The sequence below is a fragment of the Podarcis muralis genome, chromosome 1 (assembly GCF_964188315.1).
Source record: "Podarcis muralis chromosome 1, rPodMur119.hap1.1, whole genome shotgun sequence".
Taxonomy (NCBI): domain Eukaryota; kingdom Metazoa; phylum Chordata; class Lepidosauria; order Squamata; family Lacertidae; genus Podarcis; species Podarcis muralis.
In genome coordinates, this window is record NC_135655.1 from 47,517,361 (window position 1) to 47,538,459 (window position 21,099).

General features: G+C 42.4%; 1 protein-coding gene across 2 annotated transcripts in view; it reads right to left on the reverse strand.

The window, feature by feature from the left end:
• GALNT16 (polypeptide N-acetylgalactosaminyltransferase 16) overlaps positions 1-21,099 on the reverse strand; it is a 141,114-nt gene that overhangs the window by 71,086 nt on the left and 48,929 nt on the right. The gene's annotated exons all lie outside the window — the stretch shown is intronic.

Here is a 21,099-nt window from a genome sequence, read left to right on the forward strand (position 1 = left end):
ATAGTTCAGGTCCACATATGCAAATAAGGGATCAAAAGTGACACTCAGTGACTGGATAGTTACAGAAAATGGTTACTGTTGCGTTCTAGTGGGGCTCTATATAAGCAGGCTGGCTGAACCCTTCAGTTCAGTTCAGTTCTGGCCTGTGAATAAACAAGAGCTGTTTGAAGAATCACTGTGTCGTCTGATATGTTCACCCACAACTTAACAATCTATATGCTTGCTGACACTCTCAAAGAACTCTAATATGTTGGTAAGCATGGCTTACTCCTTCAGAAGCCATGCTGCTTCTGCTTCTGCAAGGCTTGTTCTGCTGGACCCACTCTATTTTCTTGACCATTATTTGTCGTAACTGATTTTAATATTGTGCTTTTAAATGGTTGCAGCTCACCTTGGAACTTCATGCTGAAAGGCAGGTAAGAAATTTAATGAATGAATGATCAAGCTCCCGTATGTGCCATATAAGAGCAACTGTACAAGAGATGGGACAGAGAGAGAAAGAGAGCAGAGAGGCCTCTATGGGCCTTCCAAGTCTGAGCCGCAGAGGATGGTGCAATCCTGTTGCGAGGAGAGAGAACCAATGCATACAGGGAGGGAGTGCATCAGGAATCATTATAGCATATGGACAAAACTGAAACAAAGAAAAAATTACTGTTGGAATCAAATCAAAGGTGACTGCTCTAGAAAGACAAAGTAAATGTCAGAAGACTGAACAACGTACAAATGTTCAAGCCTTTTCACATCTTACATTGGTATTATCATACAATTTTGTACCACTATGAGATCTGACTTACACTTCCTACTTTAGGAAGGAAAAAGACTTTCCCTCTGACCAGGCCTTTTATTTGCCTCAACTGCTAGAGTTTATTCAGTTTATTAGGATTCAGCACAGCATTCCCATTATCTGTTCATCCTGCATACTTGTGCTTCCTTATTCCTGCTTGGGTTGATAGCATCAGGGGCCATTATCTTCTCACTGTTATACAGAGCAGAGATTATTTTCAATTACCAGCATCCCAAGAACTGTGCTATGTGTAAGTCTGAAGCCGTAAATGTCTAATTTTTATGATGTTTGAATGAACTTGCCACTTTCTCAAATGGAGTACTCAATCTTATTAGTTGTGTGAAAAGAAAAGTACTGTTGGGGTGGATAAAAGCTTTCAAATATGCAAAAAGCGGCTATATGCTGGGATGATAAGAACTGGTGTTTTCTGTGGCTATTAGGACAAGAAATGCAGCTGAATGATAAAGGAAAGACTGAAGAAGAATTGTCAAATCAGAACAATCAGGCAATGGAATTACGGAATAATCAGGACTTTGCATATCCTGAGCCGATAAGAGTCAAAATAAAATGTGATATAAGCAATGTCCATGGCCATACTAAATTTGCACCCCAAGGAAGCAAGGCTGTCAATAGGAAAGGTATAAGACACAAGCAAGCATAGCCAAATCCTTCCTAGGATGAAAAGGCTGAATTCTCTTCTGCCTGAAATGGGTTATCATCAGATCCTACTGTAGCCAGAGTTTTAGGAATCAAAAAACTGTTTTGGTTCAGTCTGAAAGACAGTGTTGCCCACAGCAAAGATTTATTTATTTATTTATAAAAGTGCATCAATATCAAGGCGATATACACTAAAAACATAGAACATCATCTGATTCTTTAAACACACACACACACAAATAGTAATAAAATATAACAAATAAAAAATTAAACAGCTGCAAAGGCCTGCCGGCACAACCATGTTTTCAAGAGGTGCCTGAAAGTAAAAACTGAGCATGCTTGTTGACTGTTACTGGCAATGGTAAACATCCAACCTCTGGTAGAGGCCATCAGGTGCTTCACAGTACAGTAACGGTGCTTCACAGTACAGTACCTTTTTTTCGAGGAAAAACGGTATCAGCACTCACGGTAGCGATCCACCTTCCACTACTGCCCTTTTCACAGGGGGCAAATCATGAGACCCCTCAAAATGTTTGCCACTCAATAAGCCAGACAAGCAGTCGCCTGCCCTGCCCCATCTCCTCACAGTGGCTAGGCCTCACTGTGCCTGCACCGCCAACTAGCTGTGCACTCATGGGCTGGCAGAGACTGCATCCACACCCCTATGCCCCAGGCTTCTTTTTTTGCCCTCCTTCCATGCCCAACAAAAGCTCCAGGCCCCACCCACTGCCAACTAAAGGGTGGAAAGGCAGTGTACATACCGTATTTTTCGCTCTATAACACGCAGATTTTTTCTCCTAAAAAGGAAGGGGAAATATCTGTGCGTGTTATAGAGCGAATGTGTGGTCCCTGGAGCCAAAAAATCAAGCAAAAGTCAAACCGCGAGTCATGGAGAAGGGAAACCTGAAAAGAGGAAGTGGCAGCTTTCCTGCATTCTGCCTCAGGGTCTTACTGCCCACCCTCCTCTGTTTCGTTGCTGTGATTGCTGAAACGGAACAAAGAGCAGGGAAAGCCCCTCCCCTCCAGGCAAGCAGAGTGTCGCTCTTTCTAATTCCTCTCTGTGCTCTGGTGCTGCTGGGGGAGAGGGAGAGAGAGTGGGGGAGGGAGAGGGAGAGTGGGGGAGGGAGAGGGAGAAAGAGGGGGGAGGAGAGAGAGAGAGAGAGAGAGAGAGAGAGAGAGAGAGAGAGAGAGAGAGAGAGAGATGGCTGGCTTGGGGGGGAACTTTTGCCTTTCTTTCCTCCCACTGGTTAAATCCCTCTCCAGCATTCTTAGCCAGCTGCTTCTCTGCCCTCTCATGTCCCTTCTTTGTTTTTCCTTCGCTCCCCACTTAAAATGTGGTTACAAAGCATAGATCAACATGGATCCTCAGGATCTTTGCATTGGGTCACCCCAAATTCACCATCAGATCACATAGCATGTCCATGGCTACAGCCTGCACCAAAAAAATCACGCACCCACTGTTGCCTGGGGCTGCAATGGTGCAAAAACGTGGTTAAAAAGCATGGATCCACATGGATCCTCAGGATCTTTGCATTGGGTCACCCCAAATTCACCATCAGATCACATAGCATGTCCATGGCTACAGCCTGCACCAAAAAAAGCACGCACCCACTGTTGCCTGGGGCTGCAATGGTGCAAAAATGTGGTTACAAAGCATGGATCCACAGGGATTCTCAGGATCTTTGCATTGGGTCACCCCAAATTCACCATCAGATCACATAGCATGTCCATGGCTACAGCCTGCACCAAAAAAATCACGCACCCACTGTTGCCTGGGGCTGCAATGGTGCAAAAACATGGTTAAAAAGCATGGATCCACATGGATCCTCAGGATCTTTGCATTGGGTCACCCCAAATTCACCATCAGATCACATAGCATGTCCATGGCTACAGCCTGCACCAAAAAAATCACGCACCCACTGTTGCCTGGGGCTGCAATGGTGCAAAAACGTGGTTAAAAAGCATGGATCCACATGGATCCTCAGGATCTTTGCATTGGGTCACCCCAAATTCACCATCAGATCACATAGCATGTCCATGGCTACAGCCTGCACCAAAAAAAGCACGCACCCACTGTTGCCTGGGGCTGCAATGGTGCAAAAATGTGGTTACAAAGCATGGATCCACAGGGATTCTCAGGATCTTTGCATTGGGTCACCCCAAATTCACCATCAGATCACATAGCATGTCCATGGCTACAGCCTGCACCAAAAAAATCACGCACCCACTGTTGCCTGGGGCTGCAATGGTGCAAAAACATGGTTAAAAAGCATGGATCCACATGGATCCTCAGGATCTTTGCATTGGGTCACCCCAAATTCACCATCAGATCACATAGCATGTCCATGGCTACAGCCTGCACCAAAAAAAGCACGCACCCACTGTTGCCTGGGGCTGCAATGGTGCAAAAATGTGATTACAAAGCATGGATCCACAGGGATTCTCAGGATCTTTGCATTGGGTCACCCCAAATTCACCATCAGATCACATGTCTGTGGCCACAGCATGAAGCACAAAAATGATACATCCACTGTTTCATTCAGAATGTTTTTTCCCTTGTTTTCCTCCTCTAAAAACGATGTGCGTGTTATGGTCAGGTGCGTGTTATAGAGCGAAAAATACGGTATGTGACAGCCAGGCTCCTCTGCCATGGGCACCTCTGAAGCCTTGCCCTATTGCAAGGCTGGGAAGGGCAAGGGGATAAAAGCATTGATGCTTGCTTTTCCACCTAAACAGCCTTTTCTTAGGATCTGGGCATGGGGGATGAGGGTGGGAAGGGTAGAATCGTAGAGTTGGAAGGGAACACGGAGATCATCGCAAGATTGAAGGAGGGATATGCCAGTACTGTGTGCCATTGAGTACCACTAGAAAAAAGCCCTGGATGATCTAAGTGATGGAGCTGGCACATAAGGGCTCTAGGAATCCTTAAGGTATCCTGTGCCCAAGTTGTTATATCAACACAAGAAACCTGAAACTTGTCAATTAATGTTCTGCTCAATGGTCTACATCAAATATGCTTTGAACAGCCCAGGGTCCAGGTTAGAGCCTGGAGTGGCTCCAGTTTCTAAATCTTCTTCTCTCTTTGTGTCAGATGAGGGTCCACATAGCTGGCTCAAGACATTTTGCTGCCCAAGGGAGAGCAGCAAATGGTACCCTCCACAGTGCATATAGATGCATAGCACTCAAGGCTAGTCAGAAAATCCCACTGGGGCATCTCTCCTCCCTGGCAGCAGCAATGCAACACAGCAACCATTTGCAGCCCTTTAATGACACATAAAATGAGCTGCCCAAGGTGGCTGCCTCACTCTGCTAATGGTAAAGCCGGGCCTGGAGCAGCACTCATCTTTCTCCCACTTTGGCCACAGTAATCTGCATCAGAGCTGTGCAATGTATAATCATATTAATAATAATAATAATTCTGCAACAGCAACATTGCACTCTTGCAAGCAATCATTTTCTTTTGAAAGTCTAGTGAAATAGGTATTTGAGTACAAAGGTGCTTCACACTTTATTTGGGTAGCTTTACAGTGATACAACAGTTAAAGTGATTCAGACTCAGGAAGGGGTTTACATCAGAATCCCCTCTGAAAATGAAGGGAGGTAATTCATTTGAGCAGTACCACGGAAGGTGCTTTTAAGGTCTGACTTGGAGACTCCTGTCAAATATAGCCTGCGAGTCAAACAGGTTCCCCACCCTGATCTGTAAGAAATAGTGATTCTAATAATTCTCAAACAGTGTTTTGTGGATAACCTCCACCCACCTTCTTAGCCCTCTTCCCTCTCTCTCCTTCCACTTCCTCCTTCAGCTACTGTACTGCTAAGAACAAACTTCTCAAAACTCAGGGTTGACAGAGTGCAAAACATGGCTTACACATAATGCTGAGCCATGGTTTAGTGTGATGTGCAAACCAGGCTGCTAAGATTTCCTCTACTGTACTTTCCTCGACCCCCTTTCAGATTTGATCACCCTAGAGAATGCCTGTGTAGCTGTTGCTTTGGATTGAAGCAGACTGCTTTCTCTATAGGGCAGTCTTTGAAAATGAAACCTGTCTGCAAATAAAACCCTATGAACCGTCAGCATGTATTGTAAACCTGCCTCACAACAAACCCTATCAATATACATGCAGGACACTGGGTTACTCTGTGATTGATGGGATTCTCAGAGACAGCAGCATCTTCATAACAAAAGGCTTTCCAAAGGGAATAAAGCATGATCTAAAATGTAACTCTTGACAGCACTGCTATAACTAAAAAACTCAATATTTATCATATTGCCTTCCAGGACTACTATCCTGATCTGTTAAGGAAGATTTCACACATTTTGCAGAGTCCACAATTCTGAAAACAAAAGACGTACAAGCTGAGAGGCTGCAATTCCACAAGATAAATAATATCAAGATAAGAGGAGACGTGCTGGAGAGTTAGGAGTGCTTTAGACAGAAGCAAAATCTGGCCTTTAATTATTGGGAATTAGCTGGGTAGTTCACTACTATCCACAAATGTATGACCTATGAATGTCCTTTTAATGGCTTTTCTCTTAGCCACTCAGGATAAGGGTTGTGGGAGATTAATAACTCCACAACACAACACACTCTTGTAGTTTAGTATTCCACATCCATGGATCTAAGGTTGCCTTGGAGACACTTGTGTATACATTTTTCTAGCATCCCATATTCTTCCCAAGCACAGCCGTCTGTAATGGTTTTCTAAAAACCAAGGTGAGGACTCCAAGGAAGCTTATATCGCTCCCAGCTTCCACCACTGGTATTAACTCAGAATCAGCAGCACTTATTCAAAAGATGGAAGGAAGCATGAGTGCAAATATAAAACTCTATAGGAATTTAGTGTTAGGATATGATATCACTCTTGATAGATAGATAGATAGATAGATATAGATAGATGATAGATAGATATAGATAGATAGATGATAGATAGATAGATAGATAGATAGATAGATAGATAGAGATAGATGATAGATGATAGATGATAGATAGATAGATAGATAGATAGATAGATAGATCATAGATAGATAGATAGATGATAGATAGATAGATGATAGATAGATAGATATAGATAGATAGATAGATAGATAGATAGATAGATAGATGATAGATAGATAGATACTGTAGATAGATAGATAGATAGATAGATAGATAGATAGATAGATGATAGATAGATAGATAGATAGATAGATAGATAGATAGATAGATGATAGATAGATGATAGATAGATGATAGATAGATTAGATAGATAGATATAGATATAGATAGATAGATAGATAGATAGATAGATGATAGATAGATAGATAGATATACAGTGGCACCTTGGGTTACATACGCTTCAGGTTACATACGCTTCAGGTTACAGACTTTGCTAACCCAGAAATAGTGCTTCAGGTTAAGAACTTTGCTTCAGGATGAGAACAGAAATTGTGCTCCAACGGCGCAGCAGCAGCGGGAGCCTCCTTAAGTTAAAGTGGTGCTTCAGGTTAAGAACAGTTTCAGGTTAAGTACGGACCTCCGGAACGAATTAAGTACTTAACCCGAGGTACCACTGTAGTTGCTTGGACAAAGCTGGGTGTGTGAGGATAGGAGGAATATAATCCTTTCTAGATGTTAGTTACACAAGCCGGTCTAATGATCTGTTTAACAGGAAGGAACGAAGAATTTGAGGTCCTTGGGTATCTGAGAACAAAATCGGACAGGTAAAACAAAGTGTGTCAGGGATCAGATTGCCCTGCATTAGCTTACTTCTGGGTTAACACTGAGCAGCTTCTAACTTGTGGGAGAAAAATGACTATTAGAAGGGAGCCAAGGAGAATTATTTTTTATTTATAAGGGCTAACTCTGAGGACAAGGTGCAGCAGTATATTAAAGCATTATGTAAATGGTGCAGAAGACTCAGGCACATTTTTTTAAACAGAGTTGTAGAAAAAGATGTACACAGTCAAGTGTAGCTACTGGTATCTATCTTGCCAGGACTAGGCATGTTTGGAAGCTGCATTGTGCAATGACTAACAAAGATGTGTAACACTGACAGTGTAACACGATTTCCCATAGGGGAAGAACTATTATTGGAAATAGGGAAGTTGCTCTCCCTCTCTCTCTCTCTCTGAGGTAGCTTTTGCTAATCTCAAAAACTTTTAATTATTTAGGAATGAGCTGGTGTAACTACACTACACGCCGTCTTATTTGTTGCTTGACAATAACTGTGTTTCGGTGCTGTAAACCAACTGAGCTGGTTTAAGAGGCTGACCATATATACCACCATCACCTCCCCCCCCCCAAAAAAAAAACTTCTAAGAGCACATCCACAACTCTTAAACTTGTATAATAGTGCTTTAAATGTATGCAACCTGTGGCTAAAGCAAACCCAAAAATTCTACTCCTGAACAGATCCTACAAGATGGCAATTTTTTCCACGTTGACGAATGTTCCTTCATTCATCAGATTTATATTCCGCTCTTCCTCCCAAAGGAGCCCACTTGTACCTCATTAACTTGTAATGAGAGCCATACATCAACATTCAGTACACATTGTACACAATGGAAGCTGAAATCACAGCGAGGACATTTCCCTTCCCAATGTTTCAAATTACATTATTGTGTTGTGCTGCGCACAGCAGAGGAGTGGAGAGGCCTTCACTCGATGCATGTTACTAGATTCGTTTCCATGCACCTGCAACCCGCCCCCCCAAAAAAACTCATATTCATCGAAACTCTCAGATTTGCACAAACTGTCATCTGTGCATGTACAGTGGCTGTCTCAAATGTACATACCATAGCTTAACCCTAGCTTACATTTTCAAATCAGATGGAAGCTGGTTTAAGGGATAACACAAAGAATTTCTCAAGAAACTATAGGATTCATATGGGTTGTGACTAATATCACGTGCATACAGCTTCAAACACCGGTGGTGAAAGGCGAAAGATTTATACGATCTGAAGAGAAACCAGAGTATTTAAATATACCTTTCTGAAGAAACCAGAGGCCTTTCTCCTGGGTATGGTCGGCCAATTGGTGTCAAAGAAGGACAGAACTTTTTTTATGTATGCTACAACAGCAGCAAGAATACTTATTGCAAAGTATTGGAAGACAGAAGAACTACCCACCGTGGAAGAATGGCAGATGAAAGTTATAGACTATATGGGACTGGCTGAGATGACCGGCAGAATCCGAGACCAGGGAAAAGAGACGGCGGAAGAAGATTGGAAGAAATTTAAAGACTATCTTAAGAAATATTGTAAAATTGCTGAATGTTAAGACGATGTTGATTTTGAAATTAAGGGGTTGCCAGCTGTAATTTTTATGTGGATATGAAAAGTAAGTTTAAAAATTTAACAGAAACTAAGGGAAGGATTTGTTGAAAAGACTTAATTAGAGAATGGAATACAGTAAGGAGAGGTATGAGGAGGTCGGGAAAGTAAGTTTCATGAGCATAAGGGAATGAAGTTATACATGTGGTTTTTTGTTTTTTTGTATGTATTTTTGTTTTTTGTTTTTTTGTGTTTTTTGTGATGTTCATGTTTTATAAAATTTGTGAAAATCCCAATAAATATCTTTTTTAAAAAAACAAACAAACACCAGTGGTGAGATTGCCAGAGTAAACAATAATGTGTAGGATGGCTTAAAGGTTGCCATCATAGCCATGTATACTCAGAAGTCCCATTGAATTCAGTGGCTCTTACTCCCTGTTAAGTGGAGTCAGGATTGCAGCCAAAATGATGAGAAAATGTACAACAAAGTGCACAACAAAGGCACACAGCCATTTGACTATTTTTCTACTGCGTTGTTTCTGTGACTGTAGCAGTGGCAAAACATACTATTTTCTTCAGCATTTTCTCCATGAACCAATGCTTCAGCTGAATCTAAATTCAGTCCTTGTACAAGAACAATGCTGTGACTGCCCTTTTCTTTTGCTACAGCTAGTGACCATGACTACTCTACTTATGAAAAGTCATGTTTCTTCCAACAGTATAAAAAATTCACAGTACACTATGTGACGCCTAGCACACAGCAAATGTTTATGGCTATAAGACAATTAGAGCAGGTATGAAAACCCATTTTGCACAGCATAACTTTCCCCACAGGCCTTGTTTCACATTCTACATAATTTTTGCCCTTTGCAGCTCCGGGAAGAATCAGAAATTGCAATGGGGGGTTCATGGAAGCAGTGGAAAAGCTTCAGGGAGCATGTCCATCTTTGTTGGAAAATATCTATTTTCCATTGATCCAAGGCAATCGTTAACATGGTCAGGCTGGTCTGCTTGAAGTGCTTATTGATTAGGAGTCTTAAGAGGAAAATGTTTACATTTTTGTTTTTATGAACATTTGGAGAAGGCTTCTAAGCCTCTCTTCTACCATGAGGAAAGTACATGCATTCCTCCTCCTTTTATCATTTGTAAAAGCTCTAGGCTTCTAGGAACAGCTTAGAAACAATGCTTGCATACTTTTAAGTTATTACAACAGTTATTACCTGCTTTTTAGGAATCTTTGTCAGGCCTAATTAGTGTGAATTTTAAAAGCCCTTTGAAATCCTTTAATTAAAGTTACTGTAAAATATTATTTTGCGTGTCATTCGAAGGCTCCTTGCCAATGACCTCTAGTGCAAAAAAAGACCATTGTAGAACAGATGTTACAGAATACTGATACCAGCTTCCATCTAGACATTTATATAAGCTGAAAAATGGGGGGGGGGGGGAGAGCTTTTGCAAGGGCTTTAAAAAGCTATGATTTTTGTACATCTCTTGACAGATATAGAGGACATGAAACATGGGCACTGTGCCCTGTCAGCATCCTTTTCATGAAACAAAGAAATCACAGTCTATACTTCTGCAGTATTCCTCTCTATCAAACAGGTGTGTGCGCACGCACGCACACAGAGATATTAGCTTTGCAAAACAATTGCTTTGCTCCGAGAAAGATAGCATTTGATTAATTCAATTACCTCAGAATATGATCCCTGCCAAAACAGAAAATAAAAGGTGTTTCTATGGAGACCAAAAGACAAGCCAGCTGTTTCAGCTAATGTAGCTGTCCCAGCTGCCCCTCCACCCCACCCGTTTCTTGAGTGACTGTGTATATGGCACAACACGGAAAAAGGAACATAGAAGCCTGGCAGGGGACATTAGCAAAATACACTTTCATTCAATCTTGGGAAATTACTTGTATTACTGGTTAAGTGCCATGGAGAGGTCCACATTTTCTCCAGTAGACTGTTTGTACTTTCACACACAGATGATGATCTCATAATTTGTAGACTTGTTCTTTTTCCCAGAACATCACATCACCATTGGACAAAACCCCATTTCAGAACATCCAAAAGAACCAGCCACGTAGCCCTACAACCACCAACAAACAGAGTCTCTGATTATGAAATTCTCATCTAGCAGCATGTACTCATAGAGCATTTTGCTCTTACTTTAATCATCTCAAAAACTATTTCCCCCTGCTCCATTCTACGTATGTGCTTACTAACTTTAGTAGTCCTGTTCTTTATTTTTCATTAACCCTTCATCTTCATTGCTCAGGTTTTATGTCACAGGGACCTACCGGATGAGTTTTTTCTTGCCCTGCTAACCTGCCTGGATTAATCACCATTAGAAACTTCAGCTGCTTGCTTGCTGAAAACCTGCAAAATCTCCATTATGCATTTCCACACAAATGAAGTATGCTTTAACCATAGACTCTTAGACAAATGTTAAGGACATCTGGTGCATGTAATGATGGCTGTCTGCAAATCAACATGTATTCTTGCTGCAAAGAGCATCAGATCTCTCTCACCTTCCACCATAAGCACCTTTGGCCAGGCACAGAGTGGGAAGCTTAGCTTCTGACTTTTAAATCTCTTTAAATGTGAACTTGTATTTCTGAAATATGAAAATATAAAGAGAGAAAACAAGACTGTGTACATTTTAAACAAATTTTGGTGTGAGAGATTATACAGCTGAGAAATTTCTGCATTTATTTGCAACTAGACAATAGATTTAAGAGTCTTAGCCTTGAAAAACATTACTGGGCAGGGAAGCTGTGGTAATGTGACCTAAGTTGGAAAACCTTGCACTGGAGTGTGGAAGTAAAAGGACTTCTCCCAGGGAACATCATTCTCTTCTGAACATTTTCTGAGGAAACCAATATACTGTATAGGGGGTAGGCTGGTGGGAGATTATGGGAGGGACTCATCAGTGGAAGCTCTGCACAAGGACTTCAGCTTGTGCAATGGGACTTTCTTCCCCTTTTCTCCCATGCAACTTCCTCCCCCCCCCCATGTATTGCAGTGTGCAGATGGAACAACCCCCCTCCCCTCAGCAGTGTTCAGGGGTGGTTTCTCCTGCCCTCCCAGAGCCAATTTTGGGGCACATGGAAGAGAGCAGGGAGCTCTGTTGCACCAGCAGAAGTCCTTGGACAGGGCTTTCCGCCATTGGGGCCCGTTAGGTGAACCCTAGCGAATGATAACTCTTATTATTTTTTAAACCAAATCAGTATCAGTGATGTGCCTGTATACATAGTCATACTTCAAGGGAACAGGCTTTTGACAGCAGGGCTAGGAATAACGTGGTCAAAAGAGGACATACCTGCTGCCTCTTTAATAGTTGTCCAGAAGAAGAAATATAAGCAGGTGCAACTTTCATAGAATCATAGAGTTGGAAGAGACCACAAGGGCCATCGAGTCCAACCCCCTGCCAAGCAGGAAACACCATCAGAGCACTCCTGACATATGGTTGTCAAGCCTCTGCTTAAAGACCTCCAAAGACGGAGACTCCACCACACTCCTTGGCAGCAAATTCCACTGTCGAACAGCTCTTACTGTCAGGAAGTTCTTCCTAATGTTTAGGTGGAATCTTCTTTCCTGTAGTTTGGATCCATTGCTCCGTGTCCGCTTCTCTGGAGCAGCAGAAAACAACCTTTCTCCCTCCTCTATGTGACATCCTTTTATATATTTGAACATGGCTATCATATCACCCCTTAACCTCCTCTTCTCCAGGCTAAACATGCCCAGCTCCCTTAGCCGTTCCTCATAAGGCATCGTTTCCAGGCCTTTGACCATTTTGGTTGCCCTCCTCTGGACACGTTCCAGTTTGTCAGTGTCCTTCTTGAACTGTGGTGCCCAGAACTGGACACAGTACTCCAGGTGAGGTCTGACCAGAGCAGAATACAGTGGCACTATTACTTCCCTTGATCATGGCAAGCTACACCTGCTGAAACCCCCTCTTCTGCACATCTGTTACTAGATCTCCTTGAGAGAGAATGCCAAATGCTTGTTTATATGCATGAGCATAAGGAAAAGAAAAGCCTCTCTTGCATTAGATACTTCTAGTGCTGGCCAGCTGATCAGTCTAAATTGACTATAGAGCCATTCAAAAGCACTTACCCCCTATGTATGCACTTGATGGTCTTCTCAATACTAGGGCCCTTTTATGCTGCTAAGGCATTATCATTTCATAATTAGTGGTAAGGAAATTTTAAATGGGGGTGCCACAAGGCACTTAATCTAATACTCTACTCCCAAAAATGCCAGTTCCCAAAGGCATATGTTTAAATCACATACAACAAAGGTTCTGCTTTCCCCAGATGCAACCAGTCCTTAACTTATTATTATTGTGTTTGTATAGGACACACACTATTCAATGGGACTTTCTCCCAAGGAAAAAAAAGGTCATAGGATCGGGCTATAGGAATAGCATACAAAGGAAGTCTGAAAAGGCCACATTCAAATCAAGTGTGATTTACTACACTTGTCACAGAGCGTAATGCATTTCCTTTTTTTTTAATATATTGAGCATTATACAGACTTTCTGTGTATATAATATATGCATTATACAGCTACAGGAAGATTGATGTATATTACATTGTATATAAAAACACATTAGGCTGCATAATCATATATCTCAAAAGATAGAAGAGCTCCATTTGTCTTTTAGATGGGAAATTATGCAGTAGAGTGAAATTTGTTTCCAAACTGGAGATAATCTGTAGTAACTCAGGACTCTCACAATTGTGAAGGATTATGACAAGATCAGTCATCCTAACTGCATGAAATACTTTCCGCTATATCCTCCTTGCCTCTCCCTGAAACCTGGTATGTATGCATTTCCATGATTCTGATCCCTCTACAGCTTTTCTGTGTTGTTAATCCTTTTTTTAACAAAATAAAAAACTTTGACTTTCCTGTTAAGTTTTTAAATGGGTGCATATAGCTTGATCCTACGTACATATAGCTTGATCCTCAGAATTCATACTGAGGTCAATGGGGTTACTCCCAAGTAAGTGCACACAGGTTTGCAGTCTTGATTTGCTAAAAAATAACAACAAATGAATCGACACTGAAGAAAGGTGGTGAACAGAGTTAAGAGCACATCTTCAGAAATTAGCAGTAGCATGAAGGGCAAAGGAAAAGGAAAAAATAGATTAATCGAGGAGGATACACTTTTTCCCTTTTCTTGACGAGTTTCACAGTTTGTACATTTCCTTGATGACATCTGGCCACAGAGAAATGAGACAGACGCAAAAGAACACGGATGGAATAACTAAGAGCTTAGGCTGGGCATACTGGATGCAGAACAAAACTGCAGCAGACCCCTGCCAGTATTACAGCATCATCAAAAATGAAATCCCAGCAGGAAGCAGCTGAGCACAAGACTCCTGCAGGATATAAAAATGTTAGCCAAAGAGCCAAAAGTAACATTTTGGACAGCAGACTGTTTGAACTCAAACATGTGTTAAGAATCACATTTCTGCTTCCCTCCACCTGAACTGCAGAAGGCGGAAGCAGTGATCAGCGCTCAGCAGGTGAGTAGTTCACATCCATACTGCACTTATTTGGGGAGCTCGCTTCCTATTCTGATCATTGTAAATCCAGAGAGGCTAGCAGAATCAGCAAGGAAGCCACAGCTACTGTTTCACTAGAAAAGCCGTGGCACCTGACTGCAAAACCTCAAACAAGAAAAACAACTGGCCTGTATGTATGTGTTAGAACAGGGCCTGGGCGACCAGCATTCAAATCCCCACTCAGGCATGAAGCTCGCTGGGTGATCTGGGGCCAGCCACAGCCAGCCTACCTCACAGGGTTGTTGTGAGGGTAAAATGGAGAAGGGGGAGGACCTTGGAGAAAGAGTGGGATATAAATGCAAATAGCAACAACAGATTGCCTAGGAAGACCTACAACCTAGTCTCAATGTGAATAGAAATGTGGGGCAAGAGTATGTTGCATAAAGCAGCATAATGTTTAAAAGGTATGCTTTGGGAAGGGATGGAAGGGAAAGCACACAAAGGATTATAATGCGGATTATGCTTCTTATCTGGATTAGGGGCGCTATCCACCCCCAAATGCCACTCCCGTCCCATTTGTCTCCAAAGCTCCTGTTTGCTATAAACAGCATCTTTAGGGGGGGGGGGAGCAGCCTAGGGAGGGTGTTTTCTGGTGGGTATCCTATGGAGGGCCACAATCTAGATCAGAACTACAATCTGGATCTGGGTTTACATGGCTGCTCCTGCTTCAAAAGGAAAAGGCTCAACTTCAGCACACTTTTTTAAAAAAGTTCATCATAATAACTTACAGTGGTACCTCAGGTTAAGAACTTAATTCGTTCTGGAGGTCCATTCTTAACCTGAAACTGTTCTTAACATGAGGTACCACTTTAGCTAATGGGGCCTCCTGCTGCTGCCACCGTGCCACTGAAGCACGATTTCTGTTCTCATCCTGAAGCAAAGTTCTTAACCCGAGGTAATATTTCTGGGTTAGCAGAGTCTGTAACCTGAAGCGTCTGTAACCTGAGGTACCACTGTACTAAGAAATACATATCCCTTAATGGTGCAATCCTGCACCTGCTTACCGAGACACAAATCAGGCCTACTCCCAGGCAAGCGGGTATAGGGTGACACTCTTGGATGCGCCTAAAACAGCCGCTGCCTGTAAGATTCAGAGGAGAAGAGTTGATCTGGCAGGCACTGAGTACACCAAGGAGTGGAATCTTTTAAAGGTGAGGCCCTGAAAGGAAATTTATTTGAGCTTCGTCCTTTATTAATTGTACAAACTGGGGAGATCAAATTCCTCCTTTAGAGTTATCTGCAATTAAACATTGGGGAGCTTCTGTGGTTATCAGACCCGCAAGTCTTGTTGTGCATTAGCTCCTGCCATGACACGTCTGTGTCTGTGCTTTGGCGTGCACAACATCTGAAGGCAAACAGAGCCCTAGTGTAAGGGCTGGGACCTTATTAACATATGCAAGTGTTTTCATCGTACCTACACTCATGCTATCAGCAGACACGCACACCAGGCATATTAATTCATCTCCATTTGCTCATTTATTCCCTTTGAACTCGGATGACCTACATTCAAAGCTCTCTTCCTCCCAGTGATTCATGTCTGTTCCGAGCAACAGCTGGGTGCAGAGTGATTAGTTCCCCCAGGAAGGGCAAAAGGCACTTCAGACTTGGCAAGGGGTAGGACAATAGCTCAGATTCACTGCTGAGCTTTGGGTGATTATGGGTGTCGGTCCCCGTCCCCCCACCGCAAAGTCTGTGTGGCTGACTGACAAAAAAGGAAAGGGGGGGGGAGTGCCCAAGTAGGGAATAAACACATCGGAATTCATAACTCAAAGGGCAGATATGACTTGCATGTTAAAGTCCCAAGCAAAGAGGAAGCATAACCGTGTCTCTAGTCTCGTGAACTAAGTGAAATTAGAATTCAGAACATGCTTGCTGGCATTTTCTCGGCTGGGTCTTTTTGTCAGCCTTATCCCAGGTGCAGGTTTGACATTTTAAGAAACAAAATTAATAGTAATTGCAAAACAATGTATAAACAGTAAAAGTCTCTAACAAGATTCAAGCTCCAACTTTATCCACTACATTCAGCGGTAGGCAAGGGACAGCCATGGATTGTCCCCAGCTTGCCAAAGGTTTTCTGTAATTCTGCAAGGTCCCGTCCCACTGCTACTTTTGTGTTCTAGCTCCAGGAGAGTTTTGTTTTGTTTTGTTTTTTGTGGGGGCTGGGAGTGGGGAGGAAAAGGAAAGAATGTTTCTCAGTTAGATATTTTTTGCCCCTGCTATATTTTAACATATATGGGATCCGAGGGTTTTCCGAACTTCTTGGGGCCAGAGGGCACATTGCAAATTTTGAGAGAGTGCCGTGGGCACCAGTCACAAAATGGCTGCTGTGGGAGTGTAGAAGAGCACAAAATGGCTTCCATGGGGACAGATCCACACTGTGCTGGATCTACTCACAAATGCACTTATTGCTTGTGGAGCACACTCTGTGAAATACAACACTATGGGGGGGGGTATTCACCTGCGAAGCTCTGTCAGTCAAAGCTCTGCACAAGGACTTCCCATTGCACAATGGGTATTTTCCCCCCTGCCCCTGCACCCCCTGAATTTGGCTTGGGGGGCAGTCAGAAGAACACCCAGAACAGTGCCTGAGGGAGAAGAGGGGGATTTCTGAAATGCTTGTGCAGATGGAACATTCTTAATAGTGCAGCACTGAATGCCACCCCGTAAGTTCCTTGTTTATAATGCGAGTTCATTCTACATGTCACTTGTTAATGCAATAAAAAGTGACATCTGAAAGTCGCCACCTCAGATCCATCCATACACCCTTGCACTGACAGCTATGAGCAGACAGTGGGTGATTCCTTCCACACCCGCAAGCTTTATTTGCTGGCCTCTTAGTTTCAAAAATACATTCACAGTCCCTTCTGCTGGAGCCGGGCATACATGGCAGTTCTATAATAATGACCAGCAGGGTTGATTTTACCTTAAAATATTGTCACTGTTTGTCCTTAGTCAGTAAGCTGCACCTGTCTACGTCTGGGCCCCCCCTTCCTTCTTTGATTTAGTCTGCTTTTCTAGTCCCCCTTACCCTCCTAACCCTAAAATCTGCATACACCTGTCTACATCTGGCTTCAGCCCCAATGGTTCCTGATAGGCACCCCAAGGTGCATAACATGAACGCCTCACTGAATGCAGTTCGCATAGTGGAACCAAAATGGCCACAAGAGTGTTGGGGGAGGGGCTAGTGCACGTATGTTTGTGTAAGTGTGACAGTGGTAAAGGCAGAGGCAGCCAGGTATGAGAGGCTTCTGGTGCCTCCATCACGAGTGCTGTTCTTCATATCCCCTGCCATCACTGATGCTCTGCCTCTCACTGTGTTTCATTGCCAGGTGGTGTCCCCTCTTTCTGCTTCTCTCCCTACACTTTTATACCTAGTTTGCACCCCACATTCTCATGCTATCCCCAGGAAGGCAAAAAATCTATTCAAGGTAGCAGTGAAGATAGTAGTATTTACTGAAAAGTTGTATATGGAGCTACTCAGAAGCACATGTGCACACTAAGAATTAACACTTAAAAACAAAAAAGACTATCATTAATATGACCTTTAGGTTGCTGGTTCTGCAGGACTAGAGACACTTTCACCAAAATAGTAATAATACTGTCTGTTGGTTCACAAGACACGACCAGTAGCAGTAAAATGCAATAACTCAAAGTCGGCACAAAACTGGTCTGAGAAAGCTCAGAATAAAGTGCTCTGTACACAGGGTTGAGTACTCAACCATAGCTTCCTAATATGCACTAACCCAGAAACTAGTCAGTGGTTTCAAAACAACTCAGGATGTAAAGCCATGGTTTAAAGTGGACTGTTTGTCTTGGGATGGATCTACACACAGGGAAAAAACCACTATAAATAAGTCAGAAATTAAATTGCTATAACAAAAGAAAAACACTATGGAAAATTGCTTAGAATTTTCTTTGCTCTCCAACGCCATTTGGTGTTGCATGTTTATAACACATTCAGAACACTGTTTTTTGACTAATGTAGCTGAGTCCTTGGCTTGCTTTGAAGCATACTAACAGGAAGCTATAGTTAAGGGCTGGTTATTTGGGCTTGTTTTGCTGTTTACACAAAGGGAGGGGTGAAGGGATTGCCTGCAGGTGCAGACCACTTGTGTGTCTCAGACAATATTTTTGGCTTAGCACTACATGCAAACATGGCTAATGTCAACATTTGTGAGATAAAGGCAGTTGCCTCTATGCTGGCACTGTGTTTATAGAGCTTTACAAGCACTTAGGTATACAGCACGTCTCTTGCTCGTCCAGTGGCGGAAAGGCCTCGTGCTCCATTTGCCAGTGTGGATTTCAGACGAAAGGACTGTTGGCATTTTGTTCAGGAGCCAAATAAAATTCAGTTGGACTGATTGAATTTTTGCACTAAACGCATTCCTTCAATTCCAGGGCTCTGAAATCAATTTGAACTGACAAGATCTTCAGCAGTGTGTTCTTTGCCTGCCTGCTGCTTGGGACTTGCTTCACAAATGGCATCAAATCCGGCCCATCCTAGCATGTGAATAAAAAGATTAGCATGTCCCAAGGAAGAGCAGCATGCAGGCCTCATTTGCCCGAAAGGAACATCCTCCACTGACTAAACCATAGTTTAGCATTATATGTGAACTGTCCACATGCTGATCTTTATACTTTTGCAGGCTATATGTGCTTCTTCCTCATGGGCTCTTACTGCAACCCAATTATTTAAAAGACAGGGCAAGAGGAACCTGATTTTCCAAGCTTTTGTCCTATATCCTGTGATTTGAAACAAGCTTAAACTGTGCCTATTCCAGCAGAAATAAATAAAAAAATCTTTCTAGCAATACTGTGTATTCTTGGTAGCCATAGAAACTACCCAATCCCACATCAACTCTTACTGAGGTGAGATTCTAAAAAGCAAATAAATAACCAAAAACATCTGCAGCAAACAATGCCACCCATTTCAAGATACACGTTTTATCTAGTTGCCTGGGGCACCACATCCAAAAGCCTGCCTTCCAAAAAGAAAGACACAGTAGCTTTTAGATCTCCCTGCAGTTACGCAAAGGCCTTTCATCATCAAAATAGTTTGTATGCCACACACACATGGTAAATTAATGTCTCTGGAAAGCGGCGTTGCTCTCTCAAATAAGGGCCACATTCAGCAGGTACAATGCAAAAACGGAGTCTGTCATGTAACTGAGTTATTTTGGAAGCATTTCAACAAGAAACGGGTTTTGGATGTCTGTCCTTGGGTTTAATGGGAGATTTTGGAAGTCAGTTTACAGTGGGTTAAATGGAAAGACATATTACAGGAGCTCAGATTTGCCAATAATACTTTGTTGTCTTCATGAAATGTTTTCAGTCTGAAATTAATAACGAATATATTGCCCAGATCAAAAGATATACCTCACAAAAGTGCCATCCTCATTAAAACTGTGTCCCAGACACCAGCTCAAGTTACAGCCTGACACCCTTCCAAGCTGCACTTTTAACCTTCACCCAATTAAATCTGCAATCCTGTGGACAAAAAAAAAAAAAAAGGGGGGGGGGAACCACAATCTTATATACACCTACTTCAGAATAAGCATGCATAAAATCAGGCTGTAAATGTATTAACCAAAGTACTATTCCCCTTCTGGATGAACTGTGGAACGTGTAAAAACTGTTTTCAACAGAACATGTAAAAACTGTTTTCACACAGCTGGAAGCACAGCAAATATTGCGGAATAGACACATTGAAAGCCAGTGTAAAGAAAATAATTGACAAGCAAGCAAGTGGTCTTCAATTACACTATGTGAAATTCTATTATTATCTTTCCCTCTGACAATGTTCTGGAAGAAATGTTTCTTGTACTAATCAATCAGAAATGGTGATGTGTTGGGAATTAAATATATTTCTACCTGGCGGTGTAAATTTGTTCCAATACTGCACAGTGTGGCCCTACTTGCACTATGCATTTAAAGCAGTATCATGCCACTTTAAACAGTCATGGTTTCCTCTCAATAATCCTGGGCACTGTAGTTTATTAAGGGTGCTTAGAGTTGTTAGGAGACCCCTGTTCTCACAGCGCTACAATTTGTGGAGTGCTTTAACCAGGGATCAGCAAACTTTTTCAGCAGGGGGCCGGTTCACTGTCCCTCAGACCTTGTGGGGGGGCCGGACTATATTTTGGAAGGGGGAAAATGAACGAATTCCTATGCCCCACAAATAACCCAGAGATGCATTTTAAATAAAAGCACACATTCTACTCATGTAAAAACACGCCGATTCCCTGACCGCCTGCGGGCCGGATTGAGAAGGCGATTGGGCTGGATCTGGCCCCCGGGGCCTTAGTTTGTCTACCCATGGTTTTAACAGTCAAATCCTCTACCCAGGGAACTTTGGTTACTGACTCCTGCTTAAAAAAAAAAAAGGCAAGCCTACCCACATATGTAATTTTATTGTGTATATTTGTTTAAAATCTATATTTTGATAATGTAGCAGTAATATTATTGATGCACACAGAGACCTATAAACTCAGCTAACTAGCCAGGCTAGAGGCCTTCTGCTAGGAGCAGCTTTTCTCCCAAGGTTGTAAGCACATTCCCTACATATGAAGCACAAGTCCCTACATATGAAGGGAGATGTGCCTACTGCTTAGAGAGTTCTTTGTTCGCTTGCTCAGTGAATAGTTAATGAAAGAAAGACCATACATGGTATAATTAGTATTGTGTTGTAACTTTAGATTGGAGGAAGTTTATGCATATGTATTGCTTTAACAGATAACAGCTATGTATACAGTGGTGCCCCGCAAGACGAACGCCTCGCAAGACGGAAAACCCGCTAGACGAAAGGGTTTTCCGTTTTGGAGGCGCTTCGCA